At 37.4% G+C, this 8856-nt stretch overlaps 1 long non-coding RNA gene across 1 annotated transcript; it reads left to right on the top strand.

The window, feature by feature from the left end:
* The first annotated feature begins 32 nt into the window (after positions 1–32).
* LOC144316040 (uncharacterized) lies at positions 33–2991 on the top strand. Its single transcript, XR_013381832.1, has 2 exons — positions 33–373; positions 2762–2991. It is a non-coding gene; the product is annotated as an uncharacterized LOC144316040 (long non-coding RNA).
* Positions 2992–8856: the final 5865 nt, after the last annotated feature.

Raw genomic sequence — 8856 nt, 5'->3', positions numbered from 1 at the left:
ATTGTGCATGCCATGTGTAGCTATGTCAATATATGCGAAAGGCAATTCAAATACATGTTTTGTTCCTTGTATCACCTCATTCTGTTTGAAAGCTACCTATTCAGGTTACCTTATTTTGGTAACACTCATTGAATTGCTTTTACTGAATAGTACTTTGGCTCTCTTGGGCCTAAATTGAAGGACACTGTGATAAACAACCAAATGGAAGTCTCTGTTGTACTCATCACAGCGATGCAGAGATGACAGCATCATGCCTACATCACACAGGGTCCTTTACAAAGACTCAAAGAGAGCTCTCAGGTCTCAGGGTTAGGGAAGGCTGTGCTTTGCCCAGAGAAATGATCTGCTTTGATCTTAGAACACCATAGTTCCTGTAAGTGAATGTTGTTTCCTCTCTTCTCTGATGGCTCAGAATGTTTGGGGCCATATCTGTATCCTTCCTTAGCAATTGTTTTAGAACACTACTACATCTTATGTTCTTGCCCAGATTGTCTAAGTAATTTATGTTAACTTTTTGTATGGTATATATTTTTATAAATTAATTTAGCCCTTTGATCGGATAAAGTCGAGTGTGGATGGATGATTACATACACATATTTTATACTTCAGCACTTAAAGAATTTTTAAAAAGGCACGAAATTTGTTTTTAAATTTCCTTCTAAGTCTCTAGTTCTCTTTTATGAATTGATCTTGTCTGTTTCTATGATGTTCTTCTGGTCAATAATAAATTCCTTCTCCCCAAACTGACCTGTTTTCCATAAAGCACAACCCAAATAAAGCAGTCTATTTGCAAATCCAAATGTCAGTAGCCAATGTTTGTGCAAAAAAGAGTGCCTTCTCCCAAAAATGGGACTCATGAAACCTCTAGAATTGCAGAGAATAACTCAGATCTTCCCACATAAATAGGCATATAGGAGAAAGAGAAAATAAGTAAGAATTAAAACTCTTTTCTTTTTTATTTATTTTTTATTTATGATTCTTTTAATCATGATAAACCAAAACAAAACCCACCAAAAATAGAACTTGGGGCATAAATGACATTTGTCATTACTGATGAAGCATTCTTTTTTTATTAATACAATCCTCTTGTTTTGGAAGATCTGTAATTGTTACAGAGAATGTGTTATCACTAAGCCATTTAGAGGGCCTTTGGAAAATATGCAACTATTAGAAAAAAATATTTTATGTCAATAGGTAAAAGGTTCCTTTTGATTTAATTGCTATTACTTAAGAATTTTCAGGAGTTTGGGATGCTATATTAAAAATCTAACCATACAGCTAATCTACTGTTTAGAAATGTGGGAAAGGTTCCCTAACTTCTAAATTGTTCTCAATTAAAATTTCAAAACTGTCTTTGATAGGTACTGCCAACGGAGGAAGTTAAATCTTCCTTCAAACACTTAGAGTCCTAGATATTGATCTGACTCTTTCCAGCGCCTCCTACCATTCCTTCCTCTTTTCCACTGACCAAGAACCACATCTTTCTACATTCTAGAAGGTCAGCATACCATACCATTATGGATTCCAAATATAATTTTCTTCTACTTTAAAGACATTTCCCTCACTTCGTACACTTGACTTCTACCAAAACCAACCTCATTTATTCCTTTGTTTTCTCTTCCCCTACCCCACCCTTCTGCCAAAGGAATAATTTAGTTTCTACTTCTAAGTCAATTGTCATGGATCAAAATACCTCTCACACTTCCCTCCAACTACTATTCTACCCTCTATATTCTTTTAGCTGTCTTAAAAGTTAGTAAATTAATGTTCCTAAGCATGGGTAACCAATGAATACCCAGCTGAATGTATGCAACACCAGAAGATCTTTCAATTCCATTTTGATGTATATTAAAAATATGAAATGAGTAAAACCAACATCAATGGCATTAACTCTAACACTACAGGATTTAATTCAATTTGCCCTTGATTGACTCAGAAGGATTATTATAATAAGCCCCCTGATATTATGCTACTACTTAGAAATCACTGTTACTTACTATTTTCCCATAGTCTGCCTTTACTTAGTAGCTCATTTTAAAAATATTTTTGGTGATTTCTACATTGTTCCTGGCACATAGCTGGCACTTGATAATATTTGTTGTTTGATTTGAATTTCATGATTGCCATAACTAATTCCATTCCAATATGCCAGATGCTCTTCCTATTAGCACTGATTAGCAAAGGTGAATTATGAACCATTCCAGCATGACAAGTAAATTATATATAAATCACATAAGAAAAAAATGCAGACATTTCACTTAGAAAAAAAAATGGACTTAAATTTTTCTTTTCTCTGAGCTTTCACCTTACCAAATTATAAAACTAAAAATTTGCCTTTATCTGAGTTTCCGAAAAATCATGTCACTAAAAATTAAGAGATAAATTAACACAGCTCCTTCAATTATTCCTACATCCAGACACTTTAATTGAGTTTTACTTAGGTGAAATATGGACCAGTAGCTTCTAAAAGCTAGCCACTGGGATCCCTGGGTGGCGCAGTGGTTTGGCGCCTGCCTTTGGCCCAGGGCACGATCCTGGAGACCCGGGATCGAATTCCACATGAGGTTCGCGGTGTATGGAGCCTGCTTCTCCCTCTGACTATGTCTCTGCGCCTCTCTCTCTCTCTGTGACTATCATAAATAAATAAAAAAAAATTAAAAAAAATTAAAAGCTAGCCACTGGGTGCATTACAATCAGCTGATAAATTGTTTTTTTTGTTTTTTGTTTTTTGTTTTAAAAAAAAAAAAAAAAAACAATACAGGGATACCTGGCTGGCTCAGTCCAAAGAGCATGCAAATCTTGATCTCTGGCGCGGCCTGGGTGGCTCAGCGGTTTAGCACCTGCCTTCAGCCCAGGGCGTGATCCTGGAAACCCAGGATCGAGTCCCGCGTCAGGCTCCCTGCATGGAGCCTGCTTCTCCCTCTGCCTGTGTCTCTGCCTCTCTGTGTGTGTCTCTATGAATAAATAAATAAAAATCTTTAAAAAAAAAAATCTTGATCTCTGGGTTGTGAGTTCAAGCTCCATCAGTTCCATATTGTATATAGGGATTACTTAAAAATAAAATCTTTAAGAAACAAGCCAAAACAAAAACCAATACAGATTCCCAGGCTTAATCCCCTAAAAATGTTTACTCAATTGTGTCATGTGGACTCAAAGCATAGTTATTTTAAAGATACTAAAGTGATTGTGATGTACAGACAAGTTTAGGTTGTTAAGACTGATTCAGGACATTACATAATCCTTGTGATCAATTTCTAATGAGTCAGCATACAGACACTTTAAAAATAGGAACTACATGTTTTCTTCATTTTATTACCTACTGTGTTTTTTTTTTTTTACCCACTGTGTTTAATGCAATGTCTTGCTCACTCTAAGAGCTAACTATAGTTAACTCTAAGAGTTAACTATCCACTAGCTATAGTCAGAGATACCTGCTCCATCATACCTTGCCCAATTCAGCTTTACTCTGTATGGGACTGAGAAAAACATCTCCATAATATTTTTACTTTTGTTGGAGATACAAAATTGTAAAGAAATATCCAGTCTACATAACTTCTTATGGCTACACCTAAAACCTTAAGAACTTTCTAACTTACCAGAGTGATGCTGAGTCAAATCTGCTGTGGATAATTATAAGCATGAACTGAGGATTGAAAAAGAAGAGGGAAGGTGTCACAGACAGCAAAGCTGGAGGGTGTTTCTGCAATCCAGCCTCATGGTCAGGACATCTGGGCCTGAGTTAGAACGTTCTGCTGTGCTCTGGTGGGCTTTGGTATGAAGTCATCACAGTCATAGCAAAGATTATATAACTCTTTACAATGGGATGAGATACTAAAACCAACTTTTGCCAGGAAATGAGGAGTGTTCTTCAGTAAGATGCTTAGAATATTCAACAAAAGTGGCCCTCATTTTTATCTCAATAATTCAGATTATCTCCATAGATCACAGAAAACAGAACCATAAAGGTGAGTTTCATCAGTGTGCTTCCAGATTTATTGCAGAATGATTCAATTGAATCTATAAAGGCATATCTGCAGTCTTAGTCATTTAGTCAACAAATGTTTCCTGAGCCTCTACTTTTGGCCAGAAACTGTGCTAAAAATGGAAGAAACTATTATAAGCATTGAAGATAAGCTCTTTCATAGCTAATCAACCACAGAGGAACAGATGCATAAATAAATAACTATAATACATCAAGTAATACAAGAGGAATCTAAAGGTAACACATTATCACCAAGTACAGAACAGCCAACTGTTTGGGGGCCAAGGGTCTGCTGAGAAAGGCAATGGGGAGAGAGGGGAGAGAAGCCTGTAGCATCTTGAGACACACCTGGGAGATGCCCAGTATGCACTTTACAAGGAAAGTCTAGAACTGAAGACATATATTTGAGAGTTGAGGCCCTGGCATGGATATGACTTCACAGGGAAAATAAATTAAATGCAAAGAGAAAGGGGAAATAGAATAGGGAAAGAAAAAAGACAGAACACCAAGAGTCTCTCCTATGGAAGGAGCAGGTGAGACACAGTGGGGAGGCTACATAGGAACAAAGCATCCAACAGGAAGCCCCAGGTAGACAGCCTGCACAGAGTCTGGTAGAGCTGGTTTCCAATCCTAGCTGTGTGACAGAGCCAATTACTCCACCTTTGCAGGATTCGATTTTCTCATGCATATCCTCAAACAGAATCTCCCTCAGAACCTTGGGTGGAAGGTGCCTAGCACAGTACCCAGGTACAAGTGTTCCCTCCCTTTTCTCTTGTCCTAAGCAAGCATCGAAAAGGATTTAATAAGAGCATGTACCTGTATTTACTAACCTTGAAATAAATATGTACATGACAACTGAAATTTACTTACATACCCACCCAGAACCAGTAAATGTATTCAAACTAATGATTTTAGATTTGAAAATGTAATAATGGAAAACATAAATGTTTTATATTCAGAAAACCACATGAAACAGTAGATACAGATATAATAAGTATCTGTAAATTTGATGAGCAAATGAAATAATGCAACCATAACTTCTACACAGCATGTTAGCACACAGACAAAACCTGGAAAAGACAATCTGTAAATATTTATCCTGGCCAGGATAACAGGCTGCTGAATGACAGCTACAAATTCCATCTAAGAGAGAAAAGGTGATTTATTAGGCTCTATTTATTCACCTGGGATGAAATATTCCTTGCTGAAACATCTCAGCCTCAGCTTTGGCAGAATGCTATCTAAGAAGAGGTTCTGTAGAGGTAGTTCTGTGTGGACTGTGAATCTGCTCACGTGATCTGTAAGGTGGGTTCCAAGCCTAAGGACCTATGACATGCAGACTTTGGGATCTAGAATTTGAACCCTCATTGGTCTCCCCTACTCAAAAATAAAGGACAGACATCTCATGACAATTGAGAATGTTCTCATTGTCAGCAAAATCAACTGTTGAAATTATTCAGATTCCCTGCAAGATTACTCAGGCCAAGACAGGAAGGTCTCATGGTCTCATTCAAATTACATGTAAGTGGTGCCTACAGGGATCAGTTTCATCCATCAAATCAATCCTATTTGTAAATGTGTGTAGTATTATTCAGACTGCTAGTCTTCTAGTATCTAATCAAGCACATTATTCTTGAATCCAGATTTCCAACCCTACCTGTAGGTTAAGAAAACAATCTGCTCTTTAGTGGCATTTGAGGGGCATCCCCTTGAATCATCCAGTGAAAACATTGTTTGTGGATGCCTAAATGTTAAAATTGACTTTTGCCCTGACTGGACTTTCATCCTTCTCCATGAATACGTCCATGAAGATTAGTCAGAGAATTTGACACTTCAAAAGGCTGAAAAGCAATGATAAGACACATAAAGTCAGGTAGGAGAGGTAGGTAGGAGGCATGTATGCACACACACACACACATGAATGCATGCATGCTTGTGCTAAGGAAAGAGCTGGCAAAAACATGGAAGGAGCAGAGCCACACAATTACAAGCCCTCAGGAGTGAGGGTTTAGAAGAACAAGTCTAGAATATTCAGGTCAATGCTCTACTGACTGAGCAGCCAGGCACCCCTGTGTCCCCAAATTTTAACTTGCCTATTTATGAGCTTGCCTATCTTCATATTGCTCTTTGAGATACTAGTTTTTTTTTTTTTTTTTTTTTTTTTAATTTTTTTTATTTTTTTATTTATTTTTTTTTATTTTTATTGGTGTTCAATTTACTAACATACAGAATAACACCCAGTGCCCGTCACCCATTCACTCCCACCCCCCGCCCTCCTCCCCTTCTACCACCCCTAGTTCGTTTCCCAGAGTTAGCAGTCTTTATGTTCTGTCTCCCTTTCTGATATTTCCCACACATTTCTTCTCCCTTCCCTTATTTTCCCTTTCACTATTATTTATATTCCCCAAATGAATGAGAACATATAATGTTTGTCCTTCTCCGACTGACTTACTTCACTCAGCATAATACCCTCCAGTTCCATCCACGTTGAAGCAAATGGTGGGTATTTGTCATTTCTAATAGCTGAGTAATATTCCATTGTATACATAAACCACATCTTCTTTATCCATTCATCTTTCGTTGGACACCGAGGCTCCTTCCACAGTTTGGCAATCGTGGCCATTGCTGCTAGAAACATCGGGGTGCAGGTGTCCCAGCGTTTCATTGCATTTGTATCTTTGGGGTAAATCCCCAACAGTGCAATTGCTGGGTCGTAGGGCAGGTATATTTTTAACTGTTTGAGGAACCTCCACACAGTTTTCCACAGTGGCTGCACCAGTTCACATTCCCACCAACAGTGTAAGAGGGTTCCCTTTTCTCCACATCCTCTCCAACATTTGTTGTTTCCTGCCTTGTTAATTTTTCCCATTCTCACTGGTGTGAGGTGGTATCTCATTGTGGTTTTGATTTGTATTTCCCTGATGGCAAGTGATGCAGAGCATTTTCTCATGTGCATGTTGGCCATGTCTATGTCTTCTTCTGTGAGATTTCTGTTCATGTCTTTTGCCCATTTCATGATTGGATTGTTTGTTTCTTTGGTGTTGAGTTTAATAAGTTCTTTATAGATCTTGGAAACTAGCCCTTTATCTGATATGTCATTTGCAAATATCTTCTCCCATTCTGTAGGTTGTCTTTGAGTTTTGTTGACTGTATCCTTTGCTGTGCAAAAGCTTCTTATCTTGATGAAGTCCCAATAGTTCATTTTTGCTTTTGTTTCTTTTGCCTTCGTGGATGTATCTTGCAAGAAGTTACTATGGCCGAGTTCAAAAAGGGTGTTGCCTGTGTTCTTCTCTAGGATTTTGATGGAATCTTGTCTCACATTTAGATCTTTCATCCATTTTGAGTTTATCTTTGTGTATGGTGAAAGAGAGTGGTCTAGTTTCATTCTTCTGCATGTGGATGTCCAATTTTCCCAGCACCATTTATTGAAGAGACTGTCTTTCTTCCAATGGATAGTCTTTCCTCCTTTATCGAATATTAGTTGCCCATAAAGTTCAGGGTCCACTTCTGGATTCTCTATTCTGTTCCACTGATCTATGTGTCTGTTTTTGTGCCAGTACCACACTGTCTTGATGACCACAGCTTTGTAGTACAACCTGAAATCTGGCATTGTGATGCCCCCAGATATGGTTTTCTTTTTTAAAATTCCCCTGGCTATTCGGGGTCTTTTCTGATTCCACACAAATCTTAAAATAATTCGTTCTAACTCTCTGAAGAAAGTCCATGGTATTTTGATAGGGATTGCATTAAACGTGTATATTGCCCTGGGTAACATTGACATTTTCACAATATTAATTCTGCCAATCCATGAGCATGGAATATTTTTCCATCTCTTTGTGTCTTCCTCAATTTCTTTCAGAAGTGTTCTATAGTTTTGAGGGTATAGATCCTTTACATCTTTGGTGAGGTTTATTCCTAGGTATCTTATGCTTTTGGGTGCGAGATACTAGTTTTTAAGTGTATGTTTAAGTAAGGAGGTAAGGGACAGAAAAAGACATTAATTTTCTCAACAAATATTGTGTAAAAAAGAGATACCCAGGAAAATAAGAGATGATCTCTATGATACTCATCGCCTAGGAGAAGAAACACAGATGGAATCAGATATGGGCACTGAGGTGCCAAGATGTAAGTCAGTACAGGTACCACATGGACACAGGAAACCTTCCAGTTCTGACAAATGTACACCTGTACTTGCAGTGACGGTTATCATCTGTGCTGGGGGCCAGAAAGGAAGAAATATTTGTTCTTAAGCTGAATGAAAGCCATTCTCCAATTTTTATGGGAAATGCACACCACATTAAAGGCAGGAAGACAAAAAAACTATACATATGAGGGTCGGCAAGATTTGGAAATACAGAGGAATGGACATAAAAGGAACCAACGAAAAGGATTCTTATTCTTAAGCTAGTCCCCATTTTATATTATGAAAAGATAGATGATTACATATGGCATCCAAGTCAAAATAAGTTTTAGTTTACAGCCATATACCATCTGTACCACTTACTATTTTTATTATGGCAATATGTTTGAAGAAGCATTTGATTTTAAAAGAAATGTCATATCTTCTTTTAGGATTACTTTCCTACATAAAAGGCTGTAGACTGCAAGAAAGCTCAGAGGCATAGGTGGCTAAATAAAATTTTTCAATGAATAGAAATAAACTAAAAGTCTCTAACATTTCCTTAAAATGTCTTATGCTATCGGAACAAATTGAACAAGTTAATGCATTGCTCATGCATACACACAATTTATTTGTGGTATAATGACTCAGATTTGGTGCTTGGCTAGTAAATTCAACTTTGGCATTTCTGTTCACTGTCTGGAAATATTATTTTTCTGCCATACTGAATTAATCATTCATGAATAAAAGGAGA

Source organism: Canis aureus, chromosome 6 (assembly GCF_053574225.1).
Source record: "Canis aureus isolate CA01 chromosome 6, VMU_Caureus_v.1.0, whole genome shotgun sequence".
Lineage (NCBI taxonomy): Eukaryota > Metazoa > Chordata > Mammalia > Carnivora > Canidae > Canis > Canis aureus.
This window is presented reverse-complemented; position numbering and strand designations above follow the sequence as displayed.